The 17,166-nt window shown below is 53.2% G+C and overlaps 1 protein-coding gene across 9 annotated transcripts in view; it reads right to left on the bottom strand.

Annotated features, from left to right (window-relative positions):
* Positions 1-17,166, bottom strand: part of VDR (vitamin D receptor) — a 44,414-nt gene that overhangs the window by 21,831 nt on the left and 5,417 nt on the right. The window contains exon 1 of one of the 9 annotated variants that reach the window (XM_076360406.1): positions 15,502-15,559. The exons of the other annotated variants lie outside the window; for them this stretch is intronic. The gene's annotated coding sequence lies outside the window, so the exon portion shown is untranslated. Of the gene's footprint in view, positions 1-15,501; positions 15,560-17,166 lie in introns of those variants that run through there. 9 annotated transcript variants of the gene reach the window in all.

Here is a 17,166-nt window from a genome sequence, read left to right as displayed (position 1 = left end):
TGGGAGGAGATATCGCAATGCCCCGGCTACCCTCCGCGTGCCGGCAGGTTGCTAAGGGAGCCAGAGGAACGCATCGGCAAACACCGCGGCCCCCCTCGGCGAGAGCAAGGGCACAGGAAGGAAAGACGACGGCGAGAGGTGCTCGGCTCCTTCCTTTAACCTCAGTAATATTTTCCTATAAATTTAAATTTCACTATTCAGCCTGTCAAGCGTGTAGCGGCGTGAGACCCGCCGGCTCGCGTGGGACGGCATAAAGCAGAGCTGAACGGCTGCTGTAAACCCGGGTCCTCATTCAGCAGAGCATGCAGGCTCAAAGGCAACGGGATCACTGCAGCGCCGAGTCCGTAAGAGTTTTCCTCCTCCCTTCTCGTGCCATTTAGTTCTTTCAGCAGCTCTTGCTCATGGATGGGAAGCACCACGCTGGCACCAGCCTAACACGGTGTTGCGACAGAGCTAGGAAAAGGCTTTCTTAAGGTGCTTTGCCTTCCTTGAGCTTCTCCTCGAGGCCTGGCGAACCTGTATTAGCAACAGGGCGATGGCTTGGCTCGTCCCCGTGGGTCACCCCACTGTTCAACACAAACTCACAGCCCTAAACAACGAAGGTGCCACAACGTAGGGCCAAAGCAAGGAGAGCTGTGGATGCAAACCACGTCCCACAGCCGGTCAGCTCACAAAACGTGCCTCCAGCCAGAGGGTTTATTTCCCACCCCCACCCCGCCGAGTGCTGCGCTGCAGCTAACACCGAGGGGCACGTCAGAGGTGAAGGGCTGAGAGCAGCACTTGGGGATCTCCCCCCTGGGAAAGCAACGCACGGTGAAGCTTCTGGATCCGGGATAAGCCCGAGACTCACCCGTGCTCGGCAGAAACCTGCTCAGGCCAGCTCCCAAGCACCCTTGCCGAGCATCCGCCTCCGTCCCACCAGGTTTCGAGGTCTGCAAGGGGAAGTAGGGCGCAGGCAGCCCCGAGCAGGCTCGCCTTCCTGAAGGGCTGGATTCCAGGAGTGCCGACAGCCACCGCGTACCGGGCCGTGGCAAAACACCCGCTGAGCGCCCAAACTGGAAGCTGCTCCGTTGGGCATCTCACTCCAGCAAGCAGCGGGGCTGCTTTTGGGTGAAGACCCTTGTGGAGACCTCAGCAAGCCTTCGCCCTGCCGTACAGACATCCTGACGCACCGTTTAATACTTCTCCAGTGCTTTGTGCTGCTCCCTGCTCTACCACACCTTCCCAGGACCACGCGTGGGGACGCTGACACCTCCAGCATCATGAGGCAGGATGGGGAAAGCAGGTGCTGATGGCAACCAGTCAACCTAGGAGGGATCTCCCCCCACCCTCGTCATGCCTCTTGCTCGCTCCAGCTCTCAATTCAAACAAGCAAGAGGTGATTTGGTCACCGACGTTCATTAGAGAGTAGTAAGTCTGTGCCAGATGCGATTCCCACACGGATGACGGCGCTGCTTCAACCTACCGTCTCTGACTTCTTGGAAAACGTTACTCAGCCCCATAATGGAAGTGACGTCGGTGCGCGGGGTGGAGCGTGCACAGGAGTTTCCCCTCCACCCCCATGAAAAGGTCACTCATTCATCAAACCTGACATTTAGCCTTCACCTTTTGGAAGAAGCAAAACAATTTGCGTTAGAAGCGCTGACCTCTTTTGAGCAGGCACCAGAAAGGTCAAACCAGTTTTGTAGCTGGTTATAATAGCAAAGTTGCAGCAACCCAGTTGTCGCCCCGGGGAAGCGCCGGGCTTGGCTCTGAGCAGCCGTGCTTCGCTAAATCTAAGGTTTCCCCGTCACCTCATTCCCAAGGCACCAAATCCATGCACAGGTCAGGAAATTCCGACTTTCAGATGATCTTTTTGGGGGGGTTTGTGCGGAGCTGTCACAGCAGCAAAGCTCGAACAGCCGCAAGATGCCGGCAGGGGAAGGCTGCACGATTGTAACTAGCAACCGGAGCCCTCCGCCGGGATGCTGCCAGATGATGAAGCAGCCCAGAAGCCACCAGGGTCAAGGTTTAAAGACGTGGGAAAAGCTCACCTGCAGGAGACGCAGAGAGGGGAAGAAGAGCACAAATAAGCCAGCTGACTGCTGTGCAAAGGGCTGCAGCTGGCAGCTCGGCTCCAGCCTCCCTCCCAGCAGCTGTTATTTAAGCCGGGGTTGCGATAGATCCCTCGTACCTGGGAAGCCGGGAGGATGTGGCAAGGCAGAGGCAAGAGCCGGCTCCCCCTGCGCACCCCTCCCTGCCTTACCCAGAGGGGTGACTCACTTCTGCTGGCCGCCGGTGCCAGGAAGACCCAGCCCGAGGTGGTGCCATGCCTTCCCCTCGGTACGTCCCCGCGACGCAGCCAGCCCGTACGGCTCCCACCGGCGTGCGACGGAGCAGCGACGCAGCCCTTGCACGCGCACAGCCCCCATCACCGCAACTGGAAGAGTCATTCACCCCAAGCAGAAAACGTCTCCAGCTTTGGCCTCCGGCCCTGTCCGACTAACTGGAGCCTCGCAGACGTGGACCAGGGGCAGGCGGCAGCTTCCCAAAGCAGGTGGCTGATGGTGAAGCGCGGACAGAGCCGCACGCCGCTGGCCGAGCGCCTTGCGTGAGCAGCAGTTCCAACAGCTGGGCTCAGGGAAAGCAGCGCACAGCCGGGCAGCTAAAACACATCTGTTCGAAGCAAAACAACTGTACAAAGGGGAGAGCATCCTCTGGAGGGGGTTTGCCATTCCCCAAACGTAAGCCAGCTTAAAGGAAACCGGGCAAGGCGTCCTGAAAATTAGGGTGACAGCCGTTGAAGCCGCAGCCCGGTGACCGTAGGGTGGCTGCACGAGCGCTGGGACCTCCGGTGCGGGATGCAGGAGAGTCATCCGGGCTCCCGGGGAATAAAGGAGAGCATGGAAAGTTACCTGCTCGTGCAGGGAAATGGGCACGGCGTCTGCTCTTCTTCCTCCTTTACGCTGAGCCCAAAGGAGGAGCCTTTGCTTTTAAGTCTGTATTTATTTCTAAGTACCCTCAGGAACCACCCAGACTGGTCGGAAGTATTTTGAAGTGTTTTCTCATGCTTTATCACTTTCCTTTTTCTCTCGCCAACTTGCAAAACTCGCACTCACAGCTCATCAGGACTCGGCAGAAGGGAAAAGGCTTCGGAGGACGATCGCTCCCGCTGAAAAAGCCTTAGTCACTCGCATTCGGCGTCTGCGCAGCGGCAGGTTTCCCTCCCAGCATCACGGCACCGAAATGCCTCCTTCCAACAGGACGTTACTCCGCTAGCCCCCGCAATAGCCAGAGCCGGGGACGACGCACCGGCTAAGACAAAACCAGAGCCGGGAGCCAGCGCCGGAGGCCAACGCATAAACCCTGGTGCGGGAGACTGGTCGTGGGGCTGCTGCTCGGATGTCAGCTGGGCTACAGCTGCCCCACACTTTCCCGATGAGCAAAGCCAGAAATACATTTTAACATGAACGGCCAGTGTAAGAATCACTGAGGTTGGAAAAGACCTCTAAGATCATCGAGTCCAACCGTCGACCCAACGCCACCACCCACTAAACCATGTCCCTAAGCGCCGCATCTACACGTCTTTTAAATACCTCCAGGGATGGGGACTCCACCACTTCCCTGGGCAGCCTGGTCCAATGTTTCACCACTCTTTCAGTAAAGACATTTTTCCTCACGTCCAATCTAAACCTCCCCTGGCACAACTTGAGGCCGTTTCCTCTCGTCCTGTCGCTTGTTCCTTGGGAGAAGAGACCGACCCCACCTCGCTACAACCTCCTTTCAGGGAGTTGTAGAGAGCGATGGGGTCTCCCCTCAGCCTCCTTTTCTCCAGGCTGAACAACCCCAGTTCCCTCAGCCGCTCCTCATCAGACTTGTTCTCCAGACCCCTCACCAGCCTCGTTGCCCTTCTCTGGACACGCTCCAGCACCTCAGTGTCCTTCTTGTAGTGAGGGGCCCAAAACTGAACACAGTATTCGAGGTGCGGCCTCACCAGTGCCGAGTACAGGGGCACGATCACTTCCCTACTCCTACTGGCCACACCATTTCTGATACAGGCCAGGATGCCCTTGGCCTCCTTGGCCGCCTGGGCACACTGCCGGCTCATGTTCAGCCGGCTGTCGACCAGCACCCCCAGGTCCTTTTCCGCCAGGCAGAAATACCCAGAAGCAAGACCAGGGCTTTGCCTGGCCAAGGATGCAAGGGTACGGGTTTGCATTCAGCCAGCTGCTCCCCAGGAGGTTCAGATTTCGCCGAAATCTGGGGGGAAACTAATCCAGTTAAGGAACAGCCGAACGTTCCCAGAAGTCAAGAGTGTCATTTCATTAAAGAGGCTTTGAAGTCTTTGGAGTTTTGAGACTAACATCGTTAAACATTTTTAGGATGCAGAAAATAAAACTGTTGCAATACTGTGAAAGTATTTGTCACGTTCTCAATAGCTTCGCTGCTCTTTCAAAATGCTTTTTTTGGTTAATTTATTTGCCAAACAAAACAACAACAAAAAAAAAACCCCCTTTACCCGCATGGCCTGAGAGGAACAGGCTGGTTTCTGAAGTCGAAGTAAACCCTCACCCCTGGCACCGCTCTGACTCGCTGCTGAAGGCTCTGCTAAGTCTTGGAGAGACCCATTCGTTTACATGGAGGTTTTACTATTTTCCTGGCTGACGCTCAGTTAACACCACTGTTGACATGTCAAAACAAAGCGATGCTCCACGGAGCCTCTGCAGAGCCTCCGGCAACACGCTTGCCTTTCAAGAAGCTTCTTCCAGTACAAATCAGCCTATTCATAACATCTCGTTGCGGCCTGCAAGCAACCCCTTTCCCTATTAAGGAGACAATTAAATAATTTCCTGCTGTAGCTCCGGGGAGCCCTGTTATTTAGCTGCTTTCCATGAGGTTTATTCGACAGCGGATTGACAGCCTCCCAGGAAGACGAAGCGCTGCTCCCGCACGAGCCCAGCGCCAGCCCACGCGTGGACGGTGGCTCTACGCGTCGCACGTGGATGGATGGAGCAGGTGAAGCTCCCCGCGCTGCCGCACGGCTGGACGCCTCTTCCCACCGCTCGCCTCCATTTCTAGGTTGGAAGAACAATTTTTTTCTTTTTTTGCAAGACCCAGAGCGGCTGCAGCCTCCTGGGAGCTGGGCGAGGAGGAGATCTGGCAAGCCTGGCAGCTATTTATTACCTGACGCAAGTCAGCTCATGCCACCCCTTCCTCCATTAATTTGATTAGATGTAAAACCTTCCCGGAGCCTCCGCTAACGCCCCCAGACCGGGGCTGGAGGCTCCTCCATGCCAGGCAACACGTAAGCGTGACAATTCCTACCCCGGAGAGAGCCCGGACACTCCCAGCCTGCAACCAACATGAGGCATTCAGAGGAGGGTCCAGCTGCGTGACAACCAAAGGAGCTGCAAATATTAGTTTCAAGAAGGTCAGAGACTTAAAAAAAAACCCCCCAGCCCTCTCTAAGGAACAGGATGCTAATCTCATTCCTTGTGAGGAATTAAGCACTTACGGGCTCCCTAAACGCTTTGTGGTATGGGAGCGAGCAAGCCCGGGGACACGCTGAACTCGGTTACGGCCACCAGCGCTCCCCAGTAACGCCGTTCGGAGCGGACATCCGAGCAGCCACGTCCCTGGCAGCAAAGCTAAAAAAAAAAAAAGAAATAATAAAAAAAAAAAGAAATAATAAAAAAAAAAAAGAAATAATAAAAAAAAAAGAAATAAAAAAAAAAAAAGAAATAATAAAAAAAAAAAGAAATAATAAAAAAAAAAAGAAATAATAAAAAAAAAAAGAAATAATAAAAAAAGAAATAATAAAAAAAGAAATAATAAAAAAAGAAATAATAAAAAAAGAAATAATAAAAAAAGAAATAATAAAAAAAAGAAATAATAAAAAAAAGAAATAATAAAAAAAAGAAATAATAAAAAAAAAGAAATAATAAAAAAAAGAAATAATAAAAAAAAAGAAATAATAAAAAAAGAAATAATAAAAAAAGAAATAATAAAAAAAAGAAATAATAAAAAAAAAGAAATAATAAAAAAAAAGAAATAATAAAAAAAAAGAAATAATAAAAAAAAAGAAATAATAAAAAAAAAGAAATAATAAAAAAAAAGAAATAATAAAAAAAAAGAAATAATAAAAAAAAAGAAATAATAAAAAAAAAGAAATAATAAAAAAAAAGAAATAATAAAAAAAAAGAAATAATAAAAAGAAAGAAATAATAAAAAAAATTGTTGCCAGAGCAAGACCAGGTCTGCTCTCAGCCCGGCGGGGCTCTCGCCAGGCCCCTGGGGCCGCACTGTGACCCCGCACCTCCGGCATCGCCGGGCATCTTCGCCGTCGCATCCAGAAACTGGGAAACCAGAAAGGAGGAGAGGGGGATGCACAGGCCGGTCCCTAAATACCCAGGTTTGGGTTTCCAGGGTCATCAACGCAGCAATACTACCCTTCCCAACTCTTTTACGTGAGGGACGATCGCACTCCGAAGGTGTCGGCGCCTTTGGCGGGCACACAGGAGCTACAGAGCGCGCAAGCCTCCGGGCAGGCTGCAAAACACGTCCAGCCTCCCGCACCCAATGCGCGGCGACGAGTCCTCAAGCAAACGGTGCGTGCAAGGTAGGTCTACGGACGGCAGGCGCGCTTCCCCTCACCTGCTGCAAGGCAGGACCCGGGGGGCTGGAGTCCAGGCACAAATTCCATCAACCCTGGATGGGAAAGCGCAGGAGAAGCCTGTTCAACGGCCTGGGAAAAGGGGCCAAGGGAGCCGGCGGACGGCAGGGACAAGGGCTGGCCGGAGACGAGCATCACGGTGCAAACCCTCGGCAGCTTCACAAGCGTGGAGAGGCAGAAGGAAAAAAAAAAGATACTAATACTGGCCGTTTACAAGCTCTTCTACCACATTAGCCAAGGATCTTTACAGGATCTCACACTGCAGTTAGGCAACAAATCCTTACATGTGCAGGTAAAAGCAGAAAATATTTCTAAGCGCCGTTCCCCTGACTGGAAGGAATGAAGTAAACAGATTTCCAGATTACGGCTCGGGCACGGCATCAAAAATACCTCCAACCTGACTCTTCGCTGGTACAACGCTTTGTCATTTAAGCCACAAAAAAAATGAGACAGAGCGCTCGCTGCGGCAACCCACCTGGATCCGCGAGCCGAGGGAGACCCCACCAGCACTGCGTTAGCGGCAGCTGGATCGCTTTAAAATGGGGGTTTTTTTTGCGAGCGACGCGTCCTTTCTCAAACCCTTCTTCAACAAATAAATGAAAGCGACTTTTCACCCAGCCGCAACTCTGACACAGGCTGGCAGAGCTTCCCTTTTTGCACCTTCCCTGTACCGCGGCTTTTCGGCACAAGCCGGTACCGATCGATGCCGCCTGGGCTGGCCGCGGAAAGATGGAAAGGGGCTGTTTGGCATCGGCCTGGCTCAGGCTCTGCCCTTGTTCCCAACCGATGAGCCTCATCCAAGCACCAACTGGACCAAGCATCCTCCCTGGACCAACTTGATGCAAGAGTTTGCCGACACGGAGCCGGGTCTCAAGACCGTCTGCCAGCCGGGATAAGCAAGCCCGGCACACCCCACCCGGAGCAGGGGCCGTTGGCCGCCTGGAAGAGTAATAACAGAGAGGAGTGCTCGGCTGCAGCGTCGCAGGAGCGCCCGCAGACCGCTGTCCCTGCCCCGAGGAGCGAAGGCAGCGGAAGAGGCAAGAGCCGGCCCGAAACGCAGCGAGTTTCGACGCTGGTGAAGGACCCGCAAGCACCGTGGCACGGGAACGGGAAAGAAACAGGCACCGGGAAAGGGTGGAGCATCCTCCGGCATTGAGTCACAGGCTGCCATGGGCTCCATCAGACTTTTGGGCTTCCTGAGCAGCCTTTTCAGTAGAGACCTCCTGACCTGGGGCTCTTCCTCCTTGTTTGAACCCCCCCTCTCTAGATTAAACCGGCTCCTAATGCCCATGATCGCCGATCATGAACAAGCAAGGCCCTAAATTGCTTGTAACATCGCATGGAGTAAAGGAGCTGCTGCATTTTGACACTTCACGTCTGCGACGCCGATTCATTTAGAGATTCGGAGCCCCAAAAGCGTTTCCAGGCTAAAGCTCATCAAAACAAGCTTTTCGACGAGGAGAACAGTTTCAGCAACGCGTTGCTTTCATGGACTTGGATTTCAAAGGAAGGCGTCGAGCAACGATTCACAACCTGACGTTGTGCAAAGCAGCCCCGAAAGCATCGCAGACTTATTTAAGGATACGCGTCTACCAGCTACATCAACCGCAGCGGTAGGAATTTTCGTTGTCTGGGACAAAGAGCCCAAACTACTCAATCAGACCAAAAAAAAAACCCCATTCCTACAGACTGGCCATTCCCAACCCCGCTGCCTCCTCCAGTTTGAGCCGGTGCAGGAACAGCAACGGCCCTTTCCCCTTCGCGGGTCTGAGCGGGTCCAAACTGGGGAGCACTGGTGACCCCAGAGTCAGGGTCCAGCAGCACCATGGTCCCCTGGGGGGGGGGGGGGGGGGGTCCGGGGCGGCTGGCGCCCCTTCCCAGCAGGGTGTAGCAGGGCTCCGTCTGGCCAGACCGGGGCTGGTTTCCAGGAATGGGCTAAACAATTCTGTTTCCCCTGTTGTGGGAAATCACAGCCACTTTTAGGTGGAACGGGAAAGCAGGAGACACCTCTCCCAACCTCGTCTGAGCCCTCCCTACCCTCTCCCCCACTCAGCACCCGAACCACGGCGGCTGCCCGCCCCATCCTCGAGAGATGCTTCTTAAATAGAAGATCCCCCGATGTGGGGGAGAGGCGATTTGCAGCAGCTCTGGCTGCTCCAGAAATAAAAAAAAGAAAAAAAAACCCGGAAAATAAGGAGAGGGAAGGGTGAAAGTTTGCCAACTGGTAGAGCAAACAGCAGGGCAGATCAAACGCAGCCGTGCTAGGGCAGCACACCCCAGGAACGGGAGAGCAGGGAGCGGGAAGTCGGGGGGGGGGGGGGGGAACCCCCAAGCCCAGCGGCTTCTGAGGTCCCAGCCCTCGCAAAGCTGAGTTCAGACCTGGAAGAGACCCGGGGGGGGGGGGGGGGGGGTCGCATGTGTTGGATGAGGCCAGTCGTGGTATTCGGGCTCCACAGATCCTGTTACCCTCTCACACAAACACGGCAGTATTCCTTGCTCACTCGATCCTCCTGGGAGCTGGCGCTTCAAAGCAAGTTGTATTTAATCATACGATTGAGAACCCCCGTGCCTCGAACGAGAAAGGGCACCACCGCGGACCACCGCGGACCACCGCCTCCCTGCCCGATCTGCACATACTGCAGGGGGGGGGGGGGGGAAAGCTAACCATGGAGGCACGCGCTTTGCAAGGGATGCCTCTCCTCCCGGCGAGGATCCCCCTGCCCGCAGACACCGCCTTTGCTCTGCAGGCTTTCGTTGAAGCAAGCGGCACCGCCTGGGACCGTGCCTCCGAGTCTGCGAGCCACAGAGAGCCAAAAAAAAACAAACCCCCACCCAAACCCCTTTCCCAATGCGTTAAGCTTGAACGGAACCCCCCCAAAAAAAAAAATAGCTAGGCATCTCCTGGAGCGGGGAGACCACCGTGCCTGCAGTGAGCGAGCTGCAGAGTGCCTCATTTCCTGAGCGGTGCCACGGGAGGGTGTTAGTCACGAACGAGAAGTGACAGCGGTCGCCGAACCCACGCCGCGCGGGCCAGAAAGCTTGGGTAAGGCGACAAAAATGAAAAAAAAACCCAAACCCAAAAAAACCCCCAAACAAACCACCAAAACAACCCACCCAACCAACACAGATTGGATATGCACCATGGAAGTCGTGTTGGTTTTCTTTCACTCGGAAGCTGCTGCATGTGTTTGCGATTTGTTTAAGGAAAGAGGCAGCTGTAAGATGGTAAACTGGATCATCTCAGTAATAGCTTAGGTGCTAGTACAGTGCTGTATTTACAACCAGAATTTAAAGTCCTGGTGCAGCTGCCTGTCTGCGCTACCTAAAACAGAGTCCCCTGATTACTGCCAAATCCAGTTACGCCGCCCCCGGAACAGGACAGAGCCATTTTCATAGAATCATAGAATCATTGAGGTTGGAAAAGAGCTCTAAGATCATCGAGTCCAACCGTCGACCCAACACCACCACCCACTAAACCATGTCCCTAAGCGCCTCATCTACTCGTCTTTTAAATACTACCAGGGATGGGGACTCCACCACTTCCCTGGGCAGCCTGGTCCAATGTTTCACCACTCTTTCAGTAAAGACATTTTTCCTCACGTCCAATCTAAACCTCCCCTGGCACAACTTGAGGCCGTTTCCTCTCGTCCTGTCGCTTGTTCCTTGGGAGAAGAGACCGACCCCCACCTCGCTACAACCTCCTTTCAGGTAGTTGTAGAGAGCGATGAGGTCTCCCCTCAGCCTCCTCTTCTCCAGGCTGAACAACCCCAGTTCCCTCAGCCGCTCCTCATCAGACTTGTTCTCCAGACCCCTCACCAGCCTCGTTGCCCTTCTCTGGACACACTCCAGCACCTCGACGTCCTTCTTGTAGTGAGGGGCCCAAAACTGAACACAGTATTCGAGGTGCGGCCTCACCAGGGCCGAGTACAGGGGCACGATCACTGCCCTGCTCCTGCTGGCCACACTATTTCTGATACAGGCCAGGATGCCCTTGGCCTCCTTGGCCGCCTGGGCACACTGCTGGCTATTTTACTCTTATTCTGCTAGAAAAACCCGCAAGACACCAGGTTTTCTCAGCTTACCATCCCCACCTCTTCACTGCATGCTCTGAAAGGGCACGCGGACCTTCTTCCAGACCTAGCCCAGCAGCCGAAGACACAATGCCGCATCAGCTTAGCTGATGTGAGGCTTGACGTAAGCGCTTTTCAGCTCTCCGGCACAGCTGGGTTAGCCTAAAACCTTCCCAGGAGCAGCCTACGCCGGGCTGCAATCCCAGCAAGCAGCTCTGCCGAGATGGAGAGCCCAGGAAAGACGCGGTCGGGGCGACAGACTAGTCGACGCGATGAGTTTCAGGCGTTACAGCTTTTCCCGGAGTACCTGCATCGCTACGCCCGAGGGCACCGCAGCGACCGCAGGGGTGGAGATGGTCAACCAAGGGGTTTGGTCCGTGCACTTTTGTCCCCAAAACGCTCCCGTTTGTCGAAACCGGTCCGCAGACACGGCGAACGCGCGTGGCACGTTCACGCTTGCAGGTCCGCCAAGCGGTTACCGCGGGCTCCTTCCCACGGCGGATTGAATCGTGCCATGCTGATCGGGCTGCAGCTGGTTTGGCACCAGCACGGAAACCCGGTTTCACCTCCCTCTTGTGACCGAGGGGCTGAAGCGGATGCTGGAAGAGGATCATTCAGCTTTGAAGTTACCGGGAAAGTAGGTGCACAGGTGCCAGTTCACAGGAAGGATTCAGCCCTGTCCAACCTCCCCTCTGACCCACCGAAGCGGCCCGCAAGGCGCTTTGCACGGATTCAGGGGAAGAGCCTGCTCCTGGCTACGCCTCGGGTGCATCCAACCGGCCTCCTCGCCGGACGCCCCGAGCTCCTGTCCCTGCAAAGCTACGGCAGGTCTGCTTACGGAGCGGCGACAGGAGGCTGCCGGGAGCTCCCCGCTTGCTTCCCTGGGAGATGCCGCTTAAGGCAGGCCAGCTCTCAGCCGGCATCGTCCCTGCCCTAAGTATTCATTAGCTCAGGAGAAAAAGAAGGACAAAGTACAGAAGAAAGTTAGTCCCACTAAGGTGGTTTGGTTTGTTTTTTTTTTTGCTGTCACCGCAGAGGCTGGGGAAGCGGAGAAAAAGTCACGCTCAGCCTGATCCTCGACTGCGGGACATCCCGTTTGACTGTCCTAAGTTGTTGAAGAGCTGCAGAACAGAGCTAGCTGTGGGAAGCTATCAACAACAACAACAAAAAAAGCAAAGAGAAAAAAAAAAAAAAAAATCAAGCCTGGAGCTACCAAAGGCACCTCGTGACGAGCCGAGGCCACTGCAGGGCTGCTGCTGCTGAGCCATAAGCAGCAGAGTTCTGTTTGCTTTTCAGACGGATACGGTGAACAAATACGTGTTTACCGGCACGGCCCCTCTCCCTGCAGCGCCACAGCCGGTGCTGCCGGCACTTATTTTTGCCTGCTATGGGTTTTTTTTTTTTAATTGAAATTTAAAGATGACGACCTCCACGTGCAGGGTCCGTGTCCTCAGCCAGAGGACGCAGAAGCAGCGTCGCCAGGCCAGGCGCTTGGCTCGCCCTGGGCTCCTGGATGGCAATCTGGCAGGATGGCAGAGCTGGCTGAGCGCGAAGCATTCCCAACTGCAGAACAGGCTCCTAAATTAAATCTACGCCAGCCGCGGTGCGCGGTGTTTGGCATTAAGGTGCTGTAACCCTAACCCGTTCACAAATCAGCAGCAGCAGATGTCTCTGCCTTTCCTACCCCTTCGGCCGGTAATTTTAACTACAGAGAGGAGTAGCACGTAATAGCTATTTCCTTCTTCCACATTTTCACTTCTTATCTAGAAGAGTTATTTCCCCAAGCCAGTGTTTCCAATGGAAACTCTGCCTTTAGCTTAGTCAACATGATTTCCACGCTGATATCACCGTTGCTCTGCCTGCACCGTTGTGCCTCCGAGTAACGCCACCACATTTGCACCCAGCTAATTGCAGGGCACGGCAAGGACAGGTCAAAGGGAATATTCTGCTCAGACAAACTGAGAACAGCGTTGTTTTTTCTTTCTCCCCCCCCACAGATGCTTCCCCGTGACACTTCGCGTCACCCAAACCCTTCCTCGATTTCAATCGTCCCCTCCTCTCCCTCCAAGCTGCTTGCGTGCTTCGTCTCTGCCTTCGTTTCCCAATCACTAATTCCACGGTAAAAGCAGCCGAGGAAGCCTTTCTCTCGTATTCCAAAAAAAAAAACTCAGGAAAGGCCAAGGGAAAGGAGCTGTCCCTGCATGTGGCAAATACCACGCTCCTTAACAGCTTCTCCCTTATTTCGAAATATATGCAAACAGGTTCTTGCTAAGAATGCAAATTGCTCTATCACTCTCCACCAGAGAGAGAAAAAAATCGCACCAAGAATACACACCCCCCCAGGGACTCCAGCAACTTTAATACTGAAAATATTTCGTTTATCATATCAAGCCTGTATTGGGGTTATTTGGGGGGTTTTTTTGCTAGAGATGGAGGAAAAACTTCAGCTGATTAAGCTGCAGAATACTACTGAAGTCGGCATAGAAATAATGATCTGCTGGAGACGTGCCCTCGATTTGGGCAAGGAACTGAAGCTCGGCTGAAGAGAATTTGAAGCTCCGTCCCCCTGACTTGGAGCAAGTGCCAGGAGCTGAACATCCACTCTTCAGCAGAAGCAGCTCCTGGCTGGTTTCGGGCTGCCCAGGAGAGGGTGGGAGGGCTGGGAGAGCCACACGAGCTCCCTTTCAATGCCACAGCTAAACCCACGCAACCAGGTAACGCGGGCAATCGTAGAATCACTGAGGTTGGAAAAGACCTCTAAGATCATCGAGTCCAACTGTCAACCCAACACCCCCATGCCCACTAAACCATGTCCCTCAGCGCCTCATCTACACGTCTTTTAAATACCTCCAGGGATGGGGACTCCACCACTTCCCTGGGCAGCCTGTTCCAATGTTTCACCACTCTTTCAGTAAAGACATTTTTCCTCACATCCAATCTAAACCTCCCCTGGTGCAACTTGAGGCCGTTTCCCCTCGTCCTATCTCTTGTTACTTGGGAGAAGAGACCGACCCCCCCCTCGCTACAACCTCCTTTTGGGCAGTTGTAGAGAGCGATGAGGTCTCCCCTCAGCCTCCTCTTCTTTTCAATTCCCCAGCCTCGCTTGAAATAAGGGCGTTAAGCCAGGCCAGCCACTCCGGTGGCACTCGTATCGAGACTGCAAGGCACCAACCCGGAGCTCCGCAGGAAGAGTCCGGAATTCAAGGTCTTGGGATTCACAAAGTCATAACGTATGTGGAAGAGATAGGGCCCTTCCGAGGCCGCCGATCTGCTCCAGCGGCCTTTGGAAATAATAAACTAATTTGCTAAGATTCCAGGAGATAGAGGACAACATCTGAGGTCATTCCCAGAAGCAGAGACCTGGCAGCTTTGGTCAACCTCTGCTGGGAGCAGATTACATTAGATGCTTGCTGTAAGAGGTCTAAAATACCCACCTACGCTCACAAGTCTACCTCGTGGCGAGCAAAACCCTCTCATGAAAGAGGACAAAGCTTTTAAGTCCCCTTGCATCTATCTAGGCTCGTTGAGCTGCTCCGATTCCGGAATTTCTACCCTGGCTACCTTATTTCCTAAATAGTTGTAAGACATTTCGTTTATCAGGGTGGGGAAAGACACTGACATGGAGAATGCTGCATTCGGAGAAGGGGCAAGCGACAGAAGAGCTGCTTTGTGATGGATTAGTCACCCTAAGTCAACACCATAGAAACACAAGCCTTGACCAGCCCTTGTTACAAGACGTAGATAACCACAGCAGGCTTCCCCACCGGTTTAAAAGAGATCCAGCTTCACCACCGAGCGCGTTTCCCAGGAATTTGGCATTACAGCAGCCAGTAAGTGGCATTACAGGAGTCTTATTGTTGAGGAAAGAAAAAAAATTTAGCTCCCAACATAGAATCGTAGAATCATTGAGGTTGGAAAAGACCTCTAAGATCATCGAGTCCAACCGTCATACAGCATAACAGGACTGAAAGTCTCATCACCGCGTTCAAGGGGGACGTTACAATACGACCGCGGGAGCTGCCAGCTTTTGGGTAAGATGGGACCCAAAAAAAAAAAAAAGAAATCAGTGTATCCCCGGACCTGCTTGCACTGAAGAGACAGAGCTGGAGCATCAGTGGGACGTTTCCAATTTATGGGAGAGAAAAAAAAAAAACACTGAGTCACATCATCTCTGAAGCCATTCCACAGCCAGGAATATTTGCATGCGTGCAGATACAAGAGGGTAAGAGCTACAAGCGAACGTCCCCGGGACCAGACTACCTCTCACCATCTCCTCAGAAAGGATCTCTGCCTTGCCCGCAAGCTCCAGAAGCTCAGCTTGTCATCGCGATGTCTCCTTGTTCGTTACTTATATTTAGTCTTTGCTTTCTTCCTCCCCACCTTCCACCCATGCCGACGTCCAGCCCGTGCCCCCGCACCTCTCTCCAGCCCAAGCATTCCCGAACCTCAGTTTCCTTAAGAGCCACAGGCAGAGCAGTGATTTCTCAGCAGATCTCCATTCAGCTGATTAAAGGACAGTTAGAAATGAAGCAGCTACAGGTTAAGAGAGACAAGAGCACCAAGTCAGAAGGGGGGGGGAAAAAAAAGAGCAAGAAGCAAAACAGAAGTCTGACAAAAAGAGGACGTCCCCATTTCATCTCTCACCAAGGAGATGAAAGATAAAACAAACCCAGTGACCGTTAAACCTTCGCATTAATTGCTATTTTTCCCCCCTCAAAGTGAAGTTTGGGTCAGAATTAGAGCCTATCGCTGCTCTCCCGGCCCAGGCCGGCTATTTACCTGCAGCGGGTGCCCGGGGAACATGACTAGAAGGAGCCGGCTCCTACGTCTCCGCTTCTCTTGCCTGTCTGGACAAGCCAACAGGTAAATTCAGAGCTAAGCACAGCCACGGCACGTGATGCCAAGGCAGTCTCATGCCCTGCCCTCGACAGGCAGTTCCTTCTCCAGCAATTTCACTGCTACTTAAGGAAGTGAGTGGGTGAGCAGCGTTAAAATTGTTCCCCTCTACTAAGAAATCTGCGGGTAATTCTGCTTTTCTCCTTCCCAGAGCTGAGCTGTAGCAATCCCATTTCCCCCCCCCCCCCCACGTCAGCCATTTTCAGTTCAGCTTGCCCTGGAGCAGAAAGCGCTCTGGCCAGGTACGTTTGGGCTGCAGAAAAAAAAAAAAAAAAAAGAACCAGAAATTCCATTTTCCTGTGCTTGTGACCGCAGCGTCTGCGAGCGGAGGAGCCCACTAAGCACTGTCCCCGGCCTGCCGAAAGTTCGGCATCACCCCTCCTATGAGTCGGTCGACACATTACCCATGGGTTTAGGCACCCAGTGCTGCCGGCGCGTTGCCTCAGATGCCACCTCATCCTTTTCCCCGGCTAAGTTGTTGGTTTTTTTTTAACAAAGATCACGCAACCACGGTCACAGACGTATTGTCCCAACATACTTCACTAGTTTGAAATTCTGTCGCCCATGACAAGCAAAATAAACAGAAGGAAGGGTTTCTTGCAGGGCAGTAGCCCCGTGGATGTGCAACGGTTCTGGTACAGAGTCTCCTACCCGGCTACGGTGAGTGATAGTTTCTATTTCAAGAGCATCAGGCAGCCCAACCACACCAGGTTTTGCGTCCTCTCCCAATAACGTGCGGTGTCAACAAGGAAAAGAGTGTGGGAGGCCACCCAGGGCAGCAGCCAGAGCACAGAAAAAACAGGTTTCTCCTCCTCTGTCCAACACTGACCAGACCACAGGATTACTCGAACGTCTGAGCACGAAGCAGAGACGCTCGGAAAACAATCGCCTCTCTTTCGAGCGTGCCAGCGAGAGCACAACTTGAAACTCCAGTTATCAGGCACAGACAGGTAAAAAAAAAAAACTTCCTGCACCCCGATCCCAGGGCGAAAGGCTAGAGGAAAGCAACGTGCCAGGGCTACTGGGTTGAGAAGGGCTCTCCCCCTTAGGGGAGGGCCCCCAAAATTAGAGATTTAAGTTCAGGATTAGGAACTAGGCAGCACCATCTCCACATTCGGCGTAAGCCGGGCTATGGAAATAAAAATCCCTTTACCCGGTGAATACACCACCAAGCTAAAAAAAAAAGTGCCCTCTTAGGCAGGACACAAGGGCCTTGGGAGGACGAGGATCGATGAAAGACAAAGCGTGTCTCAGCCCGCCTCTCCCAGGGCGCCGTGTTCAAGCTCTCCACGTGGCAGCCGGTACTCGCCATCCCTCCGGGGACACAGAGGTGAGCTAACGCTCGCAGGTCTGATCAAGGACGCCGCATGTTCCACAAAACTAAGCAAGTCTAAATATAGACCACGCTTGTATCTTCTCTGCATTCTGTTAAACAGGGGTATTTATGGAGCTACGAGTTCTTATTTATAAAGGAACCCCCCCATGTCAGCACTACCCACGTCCCTGCGGCGGGGGAGAGAAGCGAAGCCTTTGCAGACCTGATGCGAC

This window comes from Aptenodytes patagonicus, chromosome 27 (genome assembly GCF_965638725.1).
Source record: "Aptenodytes patagonicus chromosome 27, bAptPat1.pri.cur, whole genome shotgun sequence".
Taxonomy (NCBI): Eukaryota; Metazoa; Chordata; class Aves; order Sphenisciformes; family Spheniscidae; genus Aptenodytes; species Aptenodytes patagonicus.
This window is presented reverse-complemented; position numbering and strand designations above follow the sequence as displayed.